At 44.9% G+C, this 19025-nt stretch overlaps 16 non-coding genes across 16 annotated transcripts; all 16 read right to left on the bottom strand.

Moving 5' to 3' along the window:
• Window positions 1-776: 776 nt before the first annotated feature.
• Window positions 777-858, bottom strand: trnas-gcu (transfer RNA serine (anticodon GCU)). Its single transcript has one exon. It is a non-coding gene; the product is annotated as a tRNA-Ser (tRNA).
• A 245-nt stretch (window positions 859-1103) lies between these two features.
• trnar-ucg (transfer RNA arginine (anticodon UCG)) lies at window positions 1104-1192 on the bottom strand. The gene is given in 2 exon segments: window positions 1104-1139; window positions 1156-1192. It is a non-coding gene; the product is annotated as a tRNA-Arg (tRNA).
• Window positions 1193-3120: 1928 nt separating this feature from the next.
• trnas-gcu (transfer RNA serine (anticodon GCU)) lies at window positions 3121-3202 on the bottom strand. The gene has a single exon. It is a non-coding gene; the product is annotated as a tRNA-Ser (tRNA).
• A 245-nt stretch (window positions 3203-3447) lies between these two features.
• Window positions 3448-3536, bottom strand: trnar-ucg (transfer RNA arginine (anticodon UCG)). Its single transcript is given in 2 exon segments — window positions 3448-3483; window positions 3500-3536. It is a non-coding gene; the product is annotated as a tRNA-Arg (tRNA).
• Window positions 3537-5464: 1928 nt separating this feature from the next.
• On the bottom strand, window positions 5465-5546 carry trnas-gcu (transfer RNA serine (anticodon GCU)). Its single transcript has one exon. It is a non-coding gene; the product is annotated as a tRNA-Ser (tRNA).
• Window positions 5547-5791: 245 nt separating this feature from the next.
• trnar-ucg (transfer RNA arginine (anticodon UCG)) lies at window positions 5792-5880 on the bottom strand. The gene is given in 2 exon segments: window positions 5792-5827; window positions 5844-5880. It is a non-coding gene; the product is annotated as a tRNA-Arg (tRNA).
• Window positions 5881-7808: 1928 nt separating this feature from the next.
• On the bottom strand, window positions 7809-7890 carry trnas-gcu (transfer RNA serine (anticodon GCU)). The gene has a single exon. It is a non-coding gene; the product is annotated as a tRNA-Ser (tRNA).
• Window positions 7891-8135: 245 nt separating this feature from the next.
• trnar-ucg (transfer RNA arginine (anticodon UCG)) lies at window positions 8136-8224 on the bottom strand. The gene is given in 2 exon segments: window positions 8136-8171; window positions 8188-8224. It is a non-coding gene; the product is annotated as a tRNA-Arg (tRNA).
• Window positions 8225-10152: 1928 nt separating this feature from the next.
• Window positions 10153-10234, bottom strand: trnas-gcu (transfer RNA serine (anticodon GCU)). The gene has a single exon. It is a non-coding gene; the product is annotated as a tRNA-Ser (tRNA).
• Window positions 10235-10479: 245 nt separating this feature from the next.
• trnar-ucg (transfer RNA arginine (anticodon UCG)) lies at window positions 10480-10568 on the bottom strand. The gene is given in 2 exon segments: window positions 10480-10515; window positions 10532-10568. It is a non-coding gene; the product is annotated as a tRNA-Arg (tRNA).
• Window positions 10569-12496: 1928 nt separating this feature from the next.
• On the bottom strand, window positions 12497-12578 carry trnas-gcu (transfer RNA serine (anticodon GCU)). Its single transcript has one exon. It is a non-coding gene; the product is annotated as a tRNA-Ser (tRNA).
• A 245-nt stretch (window positions 12579-12823) lies between these two features.
• Window positions 12824-12912, bottom strand: trnaq-uug (transfer RNA glutamine (anticodon UUG)). Its single transcript is given in 2 exon segments — window positions 12824-12859; window positions 12876-12912. It is a non-coding gene; the product is annotated as a tRNA-Gln (tRNA).
• Window positions 12913-14840: 1928 nt separating this feature from the next.
• Window positions 14841-14922, bottom strand: trnas-gcu (transfer RNA serine (anticodon GCU)). The gene has a single exon. It is a non-coding gene; the product is annotated as a tRNA-Ser (tRNA).
• Window positions 14923-15167: 245 nt separating this feature from the next.
• trnar-ucg (transfer RNA arginine (anticodon UCG)) lies at window positions 15168-15256 on the bottom strand. The gene is given in 2 exon segments: window positions 15168-15203; window positions 15220-15256. It is a non-coding gene; the product is annotated as a tRNA-Arg (tRNA).
• Window positions 15257-17184: 1928 nt separating this feature from the next.
• On the bottom strand, window positions 17185-17266 carry trnas-gcu (transfer RNA serine (anticodon GCU)). The gene has a single exon. It is a non-coding gene; the product is annotated as a tRNA-Ser (tRNA).
• Window positions 17267-17511: 245 nt separating this feature from the next.
• trnar-ucg (transfer RNA arginine (anticodon UCG)) lies at window positions 17512-17600 on the bottom strand. Its single transcript is given in 2 exon segments — window positions 17512-17547; window positions 17564-17600. It is a non-coding gene; the product is annotated as a tRNA-Arg (tRNA).
• Window positions 17601-19025: the final 1425 nt, after the last annotated feature.

The following is a 19025-nucleotide window of genomic DNA, read 5'->3' as shown; positions in this document are numbered from 1 at the left end:
GCAGCTTTGCCAGCCCGGATTGATTTCCTGTATGCTTTGAATTCGGCAGCCAAGGGACGAATTCAAAAAGCAGCTTCTCTCATCTTTTCAGCTCTAGAGAACCAGGACGCACACATATTCAGGGCAGAGGTGGAGATTGACGCTGAATGTATGCTTATCCCAATTGAGGTGAACTTATGCGTACAGACAGGAAAATATACTGATCAAGTATCCGCCGGAACCAAACAAGGCTTTCGGTTATCCAACGAGTCACAGAGCCGAGTACCTCTGAGATATTTTAACTTTACTCAGTTTGGCGGGTTTCACTTTGCTCTGGGATTTGGATGCTGAGGGAACATCGGCGTAAAATCACACGTTTTAACGTGAAATACGTCTGTTTTCTCACATGTCGAGCGGCTGTTAGAAGCGGAAATTTGAGTAAAACATGGCGGGGCTCGTCCGGGATTTGGCCCGTGACTCTCGCATTTCAAATGTGATCATTCCGAAGGGAGAATCATAACCGTGGACCAACGAGCCGCCGACAGTGAAAAGCGCAGCTCTCAGATTCTGACGGTGGTGAGAAATGATATTATGGCCCATCGTGCATGTGCTGTCTCTCAGATACCTATCTAATTAGTGCCCCTCGCCATTGTACTGCAACTGTTCTCCTTTTGACCAATATATTATTAATTTGAGACATGACATGAGGAAAGTACAGCATCCCTGTAAGTAAAAGGGGAATTTGGCGATTAGGTTAAATGTGAATGTCAAAAAGTGTTTAACCTGCAAGCCAACGACGACGAGAATGGGATTCGACCCCATGCGTGCAGAGCGCAATGGATTAGCAGTCCATCGCCTTAACCTCTCGGCCACCTCGTCTCTGCTATAAGACATCGTCAGCCATTCAATCTCCTGCTTTTTGTATCCAAACAGAAATAATATGCAAGAAAGTCCACTTCACAGCTTGCTCTGCCCGTGCATGCAGATCGACAATGATGAAAACTTGCCATGAGATTCTTTGAGCAAACAGCCTTCCTTCACTTCAAGTGAGTGACTGGAAGAGATGGTTGGTTTCTCGGCAGAATCACAACAAAGAATATAAAATGTCTCGTAGCGAGCTAAGTTGACCGCGGCAGGACTCGAACCTGCAATCTTCTGATAACTTTGCGGTTGTCATCGAAGTCAGACGCCTTATCCATTAGGCCACGCGGCCGCTGCCAGCAACATTCATTGTGTTGTTGTATATATTGCGAGCAAATTCGGGGCAACTGCAATATCAAGGAGTGGATTTAGGAAAAGATGAGCATATTTCGAGTGAATGAACAGATGCACTGCGATCTGGGTGCGCACCGGCGCAGGCAACCCCAAAGTAAATTGGAACACTATAGTTTAACAATTCGGTCATTGCAGCTGAAATCATACTCCTTCTCAAACAATACAGGATGACCCGGGTTTATGAGAAAATCCGTTTTAAAGGGAAAGATTATGAACCGGAACTGACAACCAGCCCATTTAAACAGACACAGAATGATCCGGGATTGCAAGGACATCCCTTTTACCCAGATGCAGAATGACCCTTGACTGACAGCAGTTCCCTTTTAAAAGAACAAAGTGAGATTTCGATCATCCCTGAAGGCAATTGTGCAGTGGGGCTCAGGACCACGCGGCGCAGAGACTGTTATTGAAGCCACAGGTGATAGACAAGGAGGGAGGGAAGGACGTAAAACCAGCCCAGTCTGAAACACACAAACAAACTAATATTCCTTAACCTCCAAAGGCAGGTTTTGAAATTTCAAATTGGAAATCCGGGACAGACAGCACATCCCTTTGAAACAGACACAGAATGATGAGGGTCTGATAGCACACCATTTTACAGAGACAGAGAATGATCTTGGACAGACAGCAAATCCCCTTAAAAGGGACACGGAAATAGAATGAATAAAAACAGATAAATATGTAAAACTCGGCAGGTCGTGCAGATTTTGTGGAGGAAGAATCCGGTTTCACGTTCTGTCGGATAATAATTGCGATATTTCAGGAAAAAGTTAAAGATTACAGATGTTTTCAACAAAAATAGCGCCTGGAAAAAATACGCAGCGAGAAATGTCAAATGGGAACGTTTGTGATGCAGCGGAACGAAGGAGTAATTAAATAATACATGGCACAATGGAGAAAGGCAAAGTGGGTGGTAATCGGGCAATAACGTAACAAAGGATGGTCCAGAGGAAGTGTTAGTGGGAATAGCAGAACCATTACCAGACAATGGGAGCGATGCTTATCATCCGATACGTTGAACCTAATGTTGAGGCCAGAAGACGAGAACATGCTTACAATATAGGCTGTCACCGCCTTTTAATCAGACCAGGCAGCTTTGCCAGCCCGGATTGATTTCCTGAATGCTTTGAATTCGGCAGCCAAGGGACGAATTCAAAAAGCAGCTTCTCTCATCTTTTCAGCTCTAGAGAACCAGGACGCACACATATTCAGGGCAGAGGTGGAGATTGACGCTGAATGTATGCTTATCCCAATTGAGGTGAACTTATGCGTACAGACAGGAAGATATACTGATCAAGTATCGGCCGGAACCAAACAAGGCTTTCGGTTATCCAACGAGTCACAGAGCCGAGTACCTCTGAGATATTTTAACTTTACTCAGTTTGGCGGGTTTCACTTTGCTCTGGGATTTGGATGCTGAGGGAACATCGGCGTAAAATCACACGTTTTAACGTGAAATACGTCTGTTTTCTCACATGTCGAGCGGCTGTTAGAAGCGGAAATTTGAGTAAAACATGGCGGGGCTCGTCCGGGATTTGGCCCGTGACTCTCGCATTTCAGATGTGATCATTCCGAAGGGAGAATCATAACCGTGGACCAACGAGCCGCCGACAGTGAAAAGCGCAGCTCTCAGATTCTGACGGTGGTGAGAAATGATATTATGGCCCATCGTGCATGTGCTGTCTCTCAGATACCTATCTAATTAGTGCCCCTCGCCATTGTACTGCAACTGTTCTCCTTTTGACCAATATATTATTAATTTGAGACATGACATGAGGAAAGTACAGCATCCCTGTAAGTAAAAGGGGAATTTGGCGATTAGGTTAAATGTGAATGTCAAAAACTGTTTAACGTGCAAGCCAACGACGACGATAATGGGATTCGAACCCATGCGTGCAGAGCGCAATGGATTAGCAGTCCGTCGCCTTAACCTCTCGGCCACCTCGTCTCTGCTATAAGACATCGTCAGCCATTCAATCTCCTGCTTTTTGTATCCAAACAGAAATAATGTGCAAGAAAGTCCACTTCACAGCTTGCTCTGCCCGTGCATGCAGATCGACAATGATGAAAACTTGCCATGAGATTGTTTGAGCAAACAGCCTTCCTTCACTTCAGGTGAGTGACTGGAAGAGATGGTTGGTTTCTCGGCAGAATCACAACAAAGAATATAAAATGTCTCGTAGCGAGCTAAGTTGACCGCGGCAGGACTCGAACCTGCAATCTTCTGATAACTTTGCGGTTGTCATCGAAGTCAGACGCCTTATCCATTAGGCCACGCGGCCGCTGCCAGCAACATTCATTGTGTTGTTGTATATATTGCGAGCAAATTCGGGGCAAGTGCAATATCAAGGAGTGGATTTAGGAAAAGATGAGCATATTTCGAGTGAATGAACAGATGCACTGCGATCTGGGTGCGCACCGGCGCAGGCAACCCCAATGTAAATTGGAACACTATAGTTTAACAATTCGGTCATTGCAGCTGAAATCATACTCCTTCTCAAACAATACAGGATGACCCGGGTTGATGAGAAAATCCGTTTTAAAGGGAAAGATTATGAACCGGAACTGACAACCAGCCCATTTAAACAGACACAGAATGATCCGGGATTGCAAGGACATCCCTTTTACCCAGATGCAGAATGACCCTTGACTGACAGCAGTTCCCTTTTAAAAGAACAAAGTGAGATTTCGATCATCCCTGAAGGCAATTGTGCAGTGGGGCTCAGGACCACGCGGCGCAGAGACTGTTATTGAAGCCACAGGTGATAGACAAGGAGGGAGGGAAGGACGTAAAACCAGCCCAGTCTGAAACACACAAACAAACTAATATTCCTTAACCTCCAAAGGCAGGTTTTGAAATTTCAAATTGGAAATCCGGGACAGACAGCACATCCCTTTGAAACAGACACAGAATGATAAGGGTCTGATAGCACACCATTTTACAGAGACAGAGAATGATCTTGGACAGACAGCAAATCCCCTTAAAAGGGACACGGAAATAGAATGAATAAAAACAGATAAATATGTAAAACTCGGCAGGTCGTGCAGATTTTGTGGAGGAAGAATCCGGTTTCACGTTCTGTCGGATAATAATTGCGATATTTCAGGAAAAAGTTAAAGATTACAGATGTTTTCAACAAAAATAGCGCCTGGAAAAAATACGCAGCGAGAAATGTCAAATGGGAACGTTTGTGATGCAGCGGAACGAAGGAGTAATTAAATAATACATGGCACAATGGAGAAAGGCAAAGTGGGTGGTAATCGGGCAATAACGTAACAAAGGATGGTCCAGAGGAAGTGTTAGTGGGAATAGCAGAACCATTACCAGACAATGGGAGCGATGCTTATCATCCGATACGTTGAACCTAATGTTGAGGCCAGAAGACGAGAACATGCTTACAATATAGGCTGTCACCGCCTTTTAATCAGACCAGGCAGCTTTGCCAGCCCGGATTGATTTCCTGAATGCTTTGAATTCGGCAGCCAAGGGACGAATTCAAAAAGCAGCTTCTCTCATCTTTTCAGCTCTAGAGAACCAGGACGCACACATATTCAGGGCAGAGGTGGAGATTGACGCTGAATGTATGCTTATCCCAATTGAGGTGAACTTATGCGTACAGACAGGAAGATATACTGATCAAGTATCGGCCGGAACCAAACAAGGCTTTCGGTTATCCAACGAGTCACAGAGCCGAGTACCTCTGAGATATTTTAACTTTACTCAGTTTGGCGGGTTTCACTTTGCTCTGGGATTTGGATGCTGAGGGAACATCGGCGTAAAATCACACGTTTTAACGTGAAATACGTCTGTTTTCTCACATGTCGAGCGGCTGTTAGAAGCGGAAATTTGAGTAAAACATGGCGGGGCTGGTCCGGGATTTGGCCCGTGACTCTCGCATTTCAAATGTGATCATTCCGAAGGGAGAATCATAACCGTGGACCAACGAGCCGCCGACAGTGAAAAGCGCAGCTCTCAGATTCTGACGGTGGTGAGAAATGATATTATGGCCCATCGTGCATGTGCTGTCTCTCAGATACCTATCTAATTAGTGCCCCTCGCCATTGTACTGCAACTGTTCTCCTTTTGACCAATATATTATTAATTTGAGACATGACATGAGGAAAGTACAGCATCCCTGCAAGTAAAAGGGGAATTTGGCGATTAGGTTAAATGTGAATGTCAAAAACTGTTTAACCTGCAAGCCAACGACGACGAGAATGGGATTCGAACCCATGCGTGCAGAGCGCAATGGATTAGCAGTCCGTCGCCTTAACCTCTCGGCCACCTCGTCTCTGCTATAAGACATCGTCAGCCATTCAATCTCCTGCTTTTTGTATCCAAACAGAAATAATGTGCAAGAAAGTCCACTTCACAGCTTGCTCTGCCCGTGCATGCAGATCGACAATGATGAAAACTTGCCATGAGATTGTTTGAGCAAACAGCCTTCCTTCACTTCAGGTGAGTGACTGGAAGAGATGGTTGGTTTCTCGGCAGAATCACAACAAAGAATATAAAATGTCTCGTAGCGAGCTAAGTTGACCGCGGCAGGACTCGAACCTGCAATCTTCTGATAACTTTGCGGTTGTCATCGAAGTCAGACGCCTTATCCATTAGGCCACGCGGCCGCTGCCAGCAACATTCATTGTGTTGTTGTATATATTGCGAGCAAATTCGGGGCAACTGCAATATCAAGGAGTGGATTTAGGAAAAGATGAGCATATTTCGAGTGAATGAACAGATGCACTGCGATCTGGGTGCGCACCGGCGCAGGCAACCCCAAAGTAAATTGGAACACTATAGTTTAACAATTCGGTCATTGCAGCTGAAATCATACTCCTTCTCAAACAATACAGGATGACCCGGGTTTATGAGAAAATCCGTTTTAAAGGGAAAGATTATGAACCGGAACTGACAACCAGCCCATTTAAACAGACACAGAATGATCCGGGATTGCAAGGACATCCCTTTTACCCAGATGCAGAATGACCCTTGACTGACAGCAGTTCCCTTTTAAAAGAATAAAGTGAGATTTCTATCATCCCTGAAGGCAATTGTGCAGTGGGGCTCAGGACCACGCGGCGCAGAGACTGTTATTGAAGCCACAGGTGATAGACAAGCAAGGAGAGAAGGACGTAAAACCAGCCCAGTCTGAAACACACAAACAAACTAATATTCCTTAACCTCCAAAGGCAGGTTTTGAAATTTCAAATTGGAAATCCGGGACAGACAGCACATCCCTTTGAAACAGACACAGAATGATGAGGGTCTGATAGCACACCATTTTACAGAGACAGAGAATGATCTTGGACAGACAGCAAATCCCCTTAAAAGGGACACGGAAATAGAATGAATAAAAACAGATAAATATGTAAAACTCGGCAGGTCGTGCAGATTTTGTGGAGGAAGAATCCGGTTTCACGTTCTGTCGGATAATAATTCCGATATTTCAGGAAAAAGTTAAAGATTACAGATGTTTTCAACAAAAATAGCGCCTGGAAAAAATACGCAGCGAGAAATTTCAAATGGGAACGTTTGTGATGCAGCGGAACGAAGGAGTAATTAAATAATGCATGGCACAATGGAGAAAGGCAAAGTGGGTGGTAATCGGGCAATAACGTAACAAAGGATGGTCCAGAGGAAGTGTTAGTGGGAATAGCAGAACCATTACCAGACAATGGGAGCGATGCTTATCATCCGATACGTTGAACCTAATGTTGAGGCCAGAAGACGAGAACATGCTTACAATATAGGCTGTCACCGCCTTTTAATCAGACCAGGCAGCTTTGCCAGCCCGGATTGATTTCCTGTATGCTTTAAATTCGGCAGCCAAGGGACGAATTCAAAAAGCAGCTTCTCTCATCTTTTCAGCTCTAGAGAACCAGGACGCACACATATTCAGGGCAGAGGTGGAGATTGACGCTGAATGTATGCTTCTCCCAATTGAGGTGAACTTATGCGTACAGACAGGAAGATATACTGATCAAGTATCGGCCGGAACCAAACAAGGCTTTCGGTTATCCAACGAGTCACAGAGCCGAGTACCTCTGAGATATTTTAACTTTACTCAGTTTGGCGGGTTTCACTTTGCTCTGGGATTTGGATGCTGAGGGAACATCGGCGTAAAATCACACGTTTTAACGTGAAATACGTCTGTTTTCTCACATGTCGAGCGGCTGTTAGAAGCGGAAATTTGAGTAAAACATGGCGGGGCTCGTCCGGGATTTGGCCCGTGACTCTCGCATTTCAAATGTGATCATTCCGAAGGGAGAATCATAACCGTGGACCAACGAGCCGCCGACAGTGAAAAGCGCAGCTCTCAGATTCTGACGGTGGTGAGAAATGATATTATGGCCCATCGTGCATGTGCTGTCTCTCAGATACCTATCTAATTAGTGCCCCTCGCCATTGTACTGCAACTGTTCTCCTTTTGACCAATATATTATTAATTTGAGACATGACATGAGGAAAGTACAGCATCCCTGTAAGTAAAAGGGGAATTTGGCGATTAGGTTAAATGTGAATGTCAAAAACTGTTTAACCTGCAAGCCAACGACGACGAGAATGGGATTCGAACCCATGCGTGCAGAGCGCAATGGATTAGCAGTCCGTCGCCTTAACCTCTCGGCCACCTCGTCTCTGCTATAAGACATCGTCAGCCATTCAATCTCCTGCTTTTTGTATCCAAACAGAAATAATGTGCAAGAAAGTCCACTTCACAGCTTGCTCTGCCCGTGCATGCAGATCGACAATGATGAAAACTTGCCATGAGATTGTTTGAGCAAACAGCCTTCCTTCACTTCAGGTGAGTGACTGGAAGAGATGGTTGGTTTCTCGGCAGAATCACAACAAAGAATATAAAATGTCTCGTAGCGAGCTAAGTTGACCGCGGCAGGACTCGAACCTGCAATCTTCTGATAACTTTGCGGTTGTCATCGAAGTCAGACGCCTTATCCATTAGGCCACGCGGCCGCTGCCAGCAACATTCATTGTGTTGTTGTATATATTGCGAGCAAATTCGGGGCAACTGCAATATCAAGGAGTGGATTTAGGAAAAGATGAGCATATTTCGAGTGAATGAACAGATGCACTGCGATCTGGGTGCGCACCGGCGCAGGCAACCCCAAAGTAAATTGGAACACTATAGTTTAACAATTCGGTCATTGCAGCTGAAATCATACTCCTTCTCAAACAATACAGGATGACCCGGGTTTATGAGAAAATCCGTTTTAAAGGGAAAGATTATGAACCGGAACTGACAACCAGCCCATTTAAACAGACACAGAATGATCCGGGATTGCAAGGACATCCCTTTTACCCAGATGCAGAATGACCCTTGACTGACAGCAGTTCCCTTTTAAAAGAATAAAGTGAGATTTCTATCATCCCTGAAGGCAATTGTGCAGTGGGGCTCAGGACCACGCGGCGCAGAGACTGTTATTGAAGCCACAGGTGATAGACAAGCAAGGAGAGAAGGACGTAAAACCAGCCCAGTCTGAAACACACAAACAAACTAATATTCCTTAACCTCCAAAGGCAGGTTTTGAAATTTCAAATTGGAAATCCGGGACAGACAGCACATCCCTTTGAAACAGACACAGAATGATGAGGGTCTGATAGCACACCATTTTACAGAGACAGAGAATGATCTTGGACAGACAGCAAATCCCCTTAAAAGGGACACGGAAATAGAATGAATAAAAACAGATAAATATGTAAAACTCGGCAGGTCGTGCAGATTTTGTGGAGGAAGAATCCGGTTTCACGTTCTGTCGGATAATAATTCCGATATTTCAGGAAAAAGTTAAAGATTACAGATGTTTTCAACAAAAATAGCGCCTGGAAAAAATACGCAGCGAGAAATGTCAAATGGGAACGTTTGTGATGCAGCGGAACGAAGGAGTAATTAAATAATGCATGGCACAATGGAGAAAGGCAATGTGGGTGGTAATCGGGCAATAACGTAACAAAGGATGGTCCAGAGGAAGTGTTAGTGGGAATAGCAGAACCATTACCAGACAATGGGAGCGATGCTTATCATCCGATACGTTGAACCTAATGTTGAGGCCAGAAGACGAGAACATGCTTACAATATAGGCTGTCACCGCCTTTTAATCAGACCAGGCAGCTTTGCCAGCCCGGATTGATTTCCTGTATGCTTTAAATTCGGCAGCCAAGGGACGAATTCAAAAAGCAGCTTCTCTCATCTTTTCAGCTCTAGAGAACCAGGACGCACACATATTCAGGGCAGAGGTGGAGATTGACGCTGAATGTATGCTTATCCCAATTGAGGTGAACTTATGCGTACAGACAGGAAGATATACTGATCAAGTATCGGCCGGAACCAAACAAGGCTTTCGGTTATCCAACGAGTCACAGAGCCGAGTACCTCTGAGATATTTTAACTTTACTCAGTTTGGCGGGTTTCACTTTGCTCTGGGATTTGGATGCTGAGGGAACATCGGCGTAAAATCACACGTTTTAACGTGAAATACGTCTGTTTTCTCACATGTCGAGCGGCTGTTAGAAGCGGAAATTTGAGTAAAACATGGCGGGGCTCGTCCGGGATTTGGCCCGTGACTCTCGCATTTCAAATGTGATCATTCCGAAGGGAGAATCATAACCGTGGACCAACGAGCCGCCGACAGTGAAAAGCGCAGCTCTCAGATTCTGACGGTGGTGAGAAATGATATTATGGCCCATCGTGCATGTGCTGTCTCTCAGATACCTATCTAATTAGTGCCCCTCGCCATTGTACTGCAACTGTTCTCCTTTTGACCAATATATTATTAATTTGAGACATGACATGAGGAAAGTACAGCATCCCTGTAAGTAAAAGGGGAATTTGGCGATTAGGTTAAATGTGAATGTCAAAAACTGTTTAACCTGCAAGCCAACGACGACGAGAATGGGATTCGAACCCATGCGTGCAGAGCGCAATGGATTAGCAGTCCGTCGCCTTAACCTCTCGGCCACCTCGTCTCTGCTATAAGACATCGTCAGCCATTCAATCTCCTGCTTTTTGTATCCAAACAGAAATAATGTGCAAGAAAGTCCACTTCACAGCTTGCTCTGCCCGTGCATGCAGATCGACAATGATGAAAACTTGCCATGAGATTGTTTGAGCAAACAGCCATCCTTCACTTCAGGTGAGTGACTGGAAGAGATGGTTGGTTTCTCGGCAGAATCACAACAAAGAATATAAAATGTCTCGTAGCGAGCTAAGTTGACCGCGGCAGGACTCGAACCTGCAATCTTCTGATAACTTTGCGGTTGTCATCGAAGTCAGACGCCTTATCCATTAGGCCACGCGGCCGCTGCCAGCAACATTGATTGTGTTGTTGTATATATTGCGAGCAAATTCGGGGCAACTGCAATATCAAGGAGTGGATTTAGGAAAAGATGAGCATATTTCGAGTGAATGAACAGATGCACTGCGATCTGGGTGCGCACCGGCGCAGACAACCCCAATATAAATTGGAACACTATAGTTTAACAATTCGGTCATTGCAGCTGAAATCATACTCCTTCTCAAACAATACAGGATGACCCGGGTTTATGAGAAAATCCGTTTTAAAGGGAAAGATTATGAACCGGAACTGACAACCAGCCCATTTAAACAGACACAGAATGATCCGGAATTGCAAGGACATCCCTTTTACCCAGATGCAGAATGACCCTTGACTGACAGCAGTTCACTTTTAAAAGAATAAAGTGAGATTTCGATCATCCCTGAAGGCAATTGTGCAGTGGGGCTCAGGACCACGCGGCGCAGAGACTGTTATTGAAGCCACAGATGATAGACAAGGAGGGAGGGAAGGACGTAAAACCAGCCCAGTCTGAAACACACGAACAAACTAATATTCCTTAACCTCCAAAGCCAGGTTTTGAAATTTCAAATTGGAAATCCGGGACAGACAGCACATCCCTTTGAAACAAACACAGAATGATGAGGGTCTGATAGCACACCATTTTACAGAGACAGAGAATGATCTTGGACAGACAGCAAATCCCCTTAAAAGGGACACGGAAATAGAATGAATAAAAACAGATAAATATGTAAAACTCGGCAGGTCGTGCAGATTTTGTGGAGGAAGAATCCGGTTTCACGTTCTGTCGGATAATAATTCCGATATTTCAGGAAAAAGTTAAAGATTACAGATGTTTTCAACAAAAATAGCGCCTGGAAAAAATACGCAGCGAGAAATGTCAAATGGGAACGTTTGTGATGCAGCGGAACGAAGGAGTAATTAAATAATACATGGCACAATGGAGAAAGGCAAAGTGGGTGGTAATCGGGCAATAACGTAACAAAGGATGGTCCAGAGGAAGTGTTAGTGGGAATAGCAGAACCATTACCAGACAATGGGAGCGATGCTTATCATCCGATACGTTGAACCTAATGTTGAGGCCAGAAGACGAGAACATGCTTACAATATAGGGTATCACCGCCTTTTAATCAGACCAGGCAGCTTTGCCAGCCCGGATTGATTTCCTGTATGCTTTAAATTCGGCAGCCAAGGGACGAATTCAAAAAGCAGCTTCTCTCATCTTTTCAGCTCTAGAGAACCAGGACGCACACATATTCAGGGCAGAGGTGGAGATTGACGCTGAATGTATGCTTATCCCAATTGAGGTGAACTTATGCGTACAGACAGGAAGATATACTGATCAAGTATCGGCCGGAACCAAACAAGGCTTTCGGTTATCCAACGAGTCACAGAGCCGAGTACCTCTGAGATATTTTAACTTTACTCAGTTTGGCGGGTTTCACTTTGCTCTGGGATTTGGATGCTGAGGGAACATCGGCGTAAAATCACACGTTTTAACGTGAAATACGTCTGTTTTCTCACATGTCGAGCGGCTGTTAGAAGCGGAAATTTGAGTAAAACATGGCGGGGCTAGTCCGGGATTTGGCCCGTGACTCTCGCATTTCAAATGTGATCATTCCGAAGTGAGAATCATAACCGTGGACCAACGAGCCGCCGACAGTGAAAAGCGCAGCTCTCAGATTCTGACGGTGGTGAGAAATGATATTATGGCCCATCGTGCATGTGCTGTCTCTCAGATACCTATCTAATTAGTGCCCCTCTCCATTGTACTGCAACTGTTCTCCTTTTGACCAATATATTATTAATTTGAGACATGACATGAGGAAAGTACAGCATCCCTGTAAGTAAAAGGGGAATTTGGCGATTAGGTTAAATGTGAATGTCAAAAACTGTTTAACCTGCAAGCCAACGACGACGAGAATGGGATTCGAACCCATGCGTGCAGAGCGCAATGGATTAGCAGTCCGTCGCCTTAACCTCTCGGCCACCTCGTCTCTGCTATAAGACATCGTCAGCCATTCAATCTCCTGCTTTTTGTATCCAAACAGAAATAATGTGCAAGAAAGTCCACTTCACAGCTTGCTCTGCCCGTGCATGCAGATCGACAATGATGAAAACTTGCCATGAGATTGTTTGAGCAAACAGCCTTCCTTCACTTCAGGTGAGTGACTGGAAGAGATGGTTGGTTTCTCGGCAGAATCACAACAAAGAATATAAAATGTCTCGTAGCGAGCTAAGTTGACCGCGGCAGGACTCGAACCTGCAATCTTCTGATAACTTTGCGGTTGTCATCAAAGTCAGACGCCTTATCCATTAGGCCACGCGGCCGCTGCCAGCAACATTCATTGTGTTGTTGTATATATTGCGAGCAAATTCGGGGCAACTGCAATATCAAGGAGTGGATTTCGGAAAAGATGAGCATATTTCGAGTGAATGAACAGATGCACTGCGATCTGGGTGCGCACCGGCGCAGGCAACCCCAATGTAAATTGGAACACTATAGTTTAACAATTCGGTCATTGCAGCTGAAATCATACTCCTTCTCAAACAATACAGGATGACCCGGGTTTATGAGAAAATCCGTTTTAAAGGGAAAGATTATGAACCGGAACTGACAACCAGCCCATTTAAACAGACACAGAATGATCCGGGATTGCAAGGACATCCCTTTTACCCAGATGCAGAATGACCCTTGACTGACAGCAGTTCCCTTTTAAAAGAATAAAGTGAGATTTCTATCATCCCTGAAGGCAATTGTGCAGTGGGGCTCAGGACCACGCGGCGCAGAGACTGTTATTGAAGCCACAGGTGATAGACAAGCAAGGAGAGAAGGACGTAAAACCAGCCCAGTCTGAAACACACAAACAAACTAATATTCCTTAACCTCCAAAGGCAGGTTTTGAAATTTCAAATTGGAAATCCGGGACAGACAGCACATCCCTTTGAAACAGACACAGAATGATGAGGGTCTGATAGCACACCATTTTACAGAGACAGAGAATGATCTTGGACAGACAGCAAATCCCCTTAAAAGGGACACGGAAATAGAATGAATAAAAACAGATAAATATGTAAAACTCGGCAGGTCGTGCAGATTTTGTGGAGGAAGAATCCGGTTTCACGTTCTGTCGGATAATAATTCCGATATTTCAGGAAAAAGTTAAAGATTACAGATGTTTTCAACAAAAATAGCGCCTGGAAAAAATACGCAGCGAGAAATGTCAAATGGGAACGTTTGTGATGCAGCGGAACGAAGGAGTAATTAAATAATGCATGGCACAATGGAGAAAGGCAAAGTGGGTGGTAATCGGGCAATAACGTAACAAAGGATGGTCCAGAGGAAGTGTTAGTGGGAATAGCAGAACCATTACCAGACAATGGGAGCGATGCTTATCATCCGATGCGTTGAACCTAATGTTGAGGCCAGAAGACGAGAACATGCTTACAATATAGGCTGTCACCGCCTTTTAATCAGACCAGGCAGCTTTGCCAGCCCGGATTGATTTCCTGTATGCTTTGAATTCGGCAGCCAAGGGACGAATTCAAAAAGCAGCTTCTCTCATCTTTTCAGCTCTAGAGAACCAGGACGCACACATATTCAGGGCAGAGGTGGAGATTGACGCTGAATGTATGCTTATCCCAATTGAGGTGAACTTATGCGTACAGACAGGAAAATATACTGATCAAGTATCCGCCGGAACCAAACAAGGCTTTCGGTTATCCAACGAGTCACAGAGCCGAGTACCTCTGAGATATTTTAACTTTACTCAGTTTGGCGGGTTTCACTTTGCTCTGGGATTTGGATGCTGAGGGAACATCGGCGTAAAATCACACGTTTTAACGTGAAATACGTCTGTTTTCTCACATGTCGAGCGGCTGTTAGAAGCGGAAATTTGAGTAAAACATGGCGGGGCTCGTCCGGGATTTGGCCCGTGACTCTCGCATTTCAAATGTGATCATTCCGAAGGGAGAATCATAACCGTGGACCAACGAGCCGCCGACAGTGAAAAGCGCAGCTCTCAGATTCTGACGGTGGTGAGAAATGATATTATGGCCCATCGTGCATGTGCTGTCTCTCAGATACCTATCTAATTAGTGCCCCTCGCCATTGTACTGCAACTGTTCTCCTTTTGACCAATATATTATTAATTTGAGACATGACATGAGGAAAGTACAGCATCCCTGTAAGTAAAAGGGGAATTTGGCGATTAGGTTAAATGTGAATGTCAAAAAGTGTTTAACCTGCAAGCCAACGACGACGAGAATGGGATTCGACCCCATGCGTGCAGAGCGCAATGGATTAGCAGTCCATCGCCTTAACCTCTCGGCCACCTCGTCTCTGCTATAAGACATCGTCAGCCATTCAATCTCCTGCTTTTTGTATCCAAACAGAAATAATATGCAAGAAAGTCCACTTCACAGCTTGCTCTGCCCGTGCATGCAGATCGACAATGATGAAAACTTGCCATGAGATTCTTTGAGCAAACAGCCTTCCTTCACTTCAAGTGAGTGACTGGAAGAGATGGTTGGTTTCTCGGCAGAATCACAACAAAGAATATAAAATGTCTCGTAGCGAGCTAAGTTGACCGCGGCAGGACTCGAACCTGCAATCTTCTGATAACTTTGCGGTTGTCATCGAAGTCAGACGCCTTATCCATTAGGCCACGCGGCCGCTGCCAGCAACATTCATTGTGTTGTTGTATATATTGCGAGCAAATTCGGGGCAAGTGCAATATCAAGGAGTGGATTTAGGAAAAGATGAGCATATTTCGAGTGAATGAACAGATGCACTGCGATCTGGGTGCGCACCGGCGCAGGCAACCCCAATGTAAATTGGAACACTATAGTTTAACAATTCGGTCATTGCAGCTGAAATCATACTCCTTCTCAAACAATACAGGATGACCCGGGTTGATGAGAAAATCCGTTTTAAAGGGAAAGATTATGAACCGGAACTGACAACCAGCCCATTTAAACAGACACAGAATGATCCGGGATTGCAAGGACATCCCTTTTACCCAGATGCAGAATGACCCTTGACTGACAGCAGTTCCCTTTTAAAAGAACAAAGTGAGATTTCGATCATCCCTGAAGGCAATTGTGCAGTGGGGCTCAGGACCACGCGGCGCAGAGACTGTTATTGAAGCCACAGGTGATAGACAAGGAGGGAGGGAAGGACGTAAAACCAGCCCAGTCTGAAACACACAAACAAACTAATATTCCTTAACCTCCAAAGGCAGGTTTTGAAATTTCAAATTGGAAATCCGGGACAGACAGCACATCCCTTTGAAACAGACACAGAATGATGAGGGTCTGATAGCACACCATTTTACAGAGACAGAGAATGATCTTGGACAGACAGCAAATCCCCTTAAAAGGGACACGGAAATAGAATGAATAAAAACAGATAAATATGTAAAACTCGGCAGGTCGTGCAGATTTTGTGGAGGAAGAATCCGGTTTCACGTTCTGTCGGATAATAATTGCGATATTTCAGGAAAAAGTTAAAGATTACAGATGTTTTCAACAAAAATAGCGCCTGGAAAAAATACGCAGCGAGAAATGTCAAATGGGAACGTTTGTGATGCAGCGGAACGAAGGAGTAATTAAATAATACATGGCACAATGGAGAAAGGCAAAGTGGGTGGTAATCGGGCAATAACGTAACAAAGGATGGTCCAGAGGAAGTGTTAGTGGGAATAGCAGAACCATTACCAGACAATGGGAGCGATGCTTATCATCCGATACGTTGAACCTAATGTTGAGGCCAGAAGACGAGAACATGCTTACAATATAGGCTGTCACCGTATTTTAATCAGACCAGGCAGCTTTGCCAGCCCGGATTGATTTCCTGAATGCTTTGAATTCGGCAGCCAAGGGACGAATTCAAAAAGCAGCTTCTCTCATCTTTTCAGCTCTAGAGAACCAGGACGCACACATATTCAGGGCAGAGGTGGAGATTGACGCTGAATGTATGCTTATCCCAATTGAGGTGAACTTATGCGTACAGACAGGAAGATATACTGATCAAGTATCGGCCGGAACCAAACAAGGCTTTCGGTTATCCAACGAGTCACAGAGCCGAGTACCTCTGAGATATTTTAACTTTACTCAGTTTGGCGGGTTTCACTTTGCTCTGGGATTTGGATGCTGAGGGAACATCGGCGTAAAATCACACGTTTTAACGTGAAATACGTCTGTTTTCTCACATGTCGAGCGGCTGTTAGAAGCGGAAATTTGAGTAAAACATGGCGGGGCTCGTCCGGGATTTGGCCCGTGACTCTCGCATTTCAGATGTGATCATTCCGAAGGGAGAATCATAACCGTGGACCAACGAGCCGCCGACAGTGAAAAGCGCAGCTCTCAGATTCTGACGGTGGTGAGAAATGATATTATGGCCCATCGTGCATGTGCTGTCTCTCAGATACCTATCTAATTAGTGCCCCTCGCCATTGTACTGCAACTGTTCTCCTTTTGACCAATATATTATTAATTTGAGACATGACATGAGGAAAGTACAGCATCCCTGTAAGTAAAAGGGGAATTTGGCGATTAGGTTAAATGTGAATGTCAAAAACTGTTTAACGTGCAAGCCAACGACGACGATAATGGGATTCGAACCCATGCGTGCAGAGCGCAATGGATTAGCAGTCCGTCGCCTTAACCTCTCGGCCACCTCGTCTCTGCTATAAGACATCGTCAGCCATTCAATCTCCTGCTTTTTGTATCCAAACAGAAATAATGTGCAAGAAAGTCCACTTCACAGCTTGCTCTGCCCGTGCATGCAGATCGACAATGATGAAAACTTGCCATGAGATTGTTTGAGCAAACAGCCTTCCTTCACTTCAGGTGAGTGACTGGAAGAGATGGTTGGTTTCTCGGCAGAATCACAACAAAGAATATAAAATGTCTCGTAGCGAGCTAAGTTGACCGCGGCAGGACTCGAACCTGCAATCTTCTGATAACTTTGCGGTTGTCATCGAAGTCAGACGCCTTATCCATTAGGCCACGCGGCCGCTGCCAGCAACATTCATTGTGTTGTTGTATATATTGCGAGCAAATTCGGGGCAAGTGCAATATCAAGGAGTGGATTTAGGAAAAGATGAGCATATTTCGAGTGAATGAACAGATGCACTGCGATCTGGGTGCGCACCGGCGCAGGCAACCCCAATGTAAATTGGAACACTATAGTTTAACAATTCGGTCATTGCAGCTGAAATCATACTCCTTCTCAAACAATACAGGATGACCCGGGTTGATGAGAAAATCCGTTTTAAAGGGAAAGATTATGAACCGGAACTGACAACCAGCCCATTTAAACAGACACAGAATGATCCGGGATTGCAAGGACATCCCTTTTACCCAGATGCAGAATGACCCTTGACTGACAGCAGTTCCCTTTTAAAAGAACAAAGTGAGATTTCGATCATCCCTGAAGGCAATTGTGCAGTGGGGCTCAGGACCACGCGGCGCAGAGACTGTTATTGAAGCCACAGGTGATAGACAAGGAGGGAGGGAAGGACGTAAAACCAGCCCAGTCTGAAACACACAAACAAACTAATATTCCTTAACCTCCAAAGGCAGGTTTTGAAATTTCAAATTGGAAATCCGGGACAGACAGCACATCCCTTTGAAACAGACACAGAATGATAAGGGTCTGATAGCACACCATTTTACAGAGACAGAGAATGATCTTGGACAGACAGCAAATCCCCTTAAAAGGGACACGGAAATAGAATGAATAAAAACAGATAAATATGTAAAACTCGGCAGGTCGTGCAGATTTTGTGGAGGAAGAATCCGGTTTCACGTTCTGTCGGATAATAATTGCGATATTTCAGGAAAAAGTTAAAGATTACAGATGTTTTCAACAAAAATAGCGCCTGGAAAAAATACGCAGCGAGAAATGTCAAATGGGAACGTTTGTGATGCAGCGGAACGAAGGAGTAATTAAATAATACATGGCACAATGGAGAAAGGCAAAGTGGGTGGTAATCGGGCAATAACGTAACAAAGGATGGTCCAGAGGAAGTGTTAGTGGGAATAGCAGAACCATTACCAGACAATGGGAGCGATGCTTATCATCCGATACGTTGAACCTAATGTTGAGGCCAGAAGACGAGAACATGCTTACAATATAGGCTGTCACCGCCTTTTAATCAGACCAGGCAGCTTTGCCAGCCCGGATTGATTTCCTGTATGCTTTGAATTCGGCAGCCAAGGGACGAATTCAAAAAGCAGCTTCTCTCATCTTTTCAGCTCTAGAGAACCAGGACGCACACATATTCAGGGCAGAGGTGGAGATTGACGCTGAATGTATGCTTATCCCAATTGAGGTGAACTTATGCGTACAGACAGGAAGATATACTGATCAAGTATCGGCCGGAACCAAACAAGGCTTTCGGTTATCCAACGAGTCACAGAGCCGAGTACCTCTGAGA

The sequence above is a fragment of the Pristiophorus japonicus genome, unplaced genomic scaffold, assembly GCF_044704955.1.
Source record: "Pristiophorus japonicus isolate sPriJap1 unplaced genomic scaffold, sPriJap1.hap1 HAP1_SCAFFOLD_79, whole genome shotgun sequence".
Lineage (NCBI taxonomy): Eukaryota > Metazoa > Chordata > Chondrichthyes > Pristiophoridae > Pristiophorus > Pristiophorus japonicus.
The sequence above is the reverse complement of the archived record's forward strand: the minus strand, read 5'-3'. Positions and strand labels throughout refer to the sequence as shown.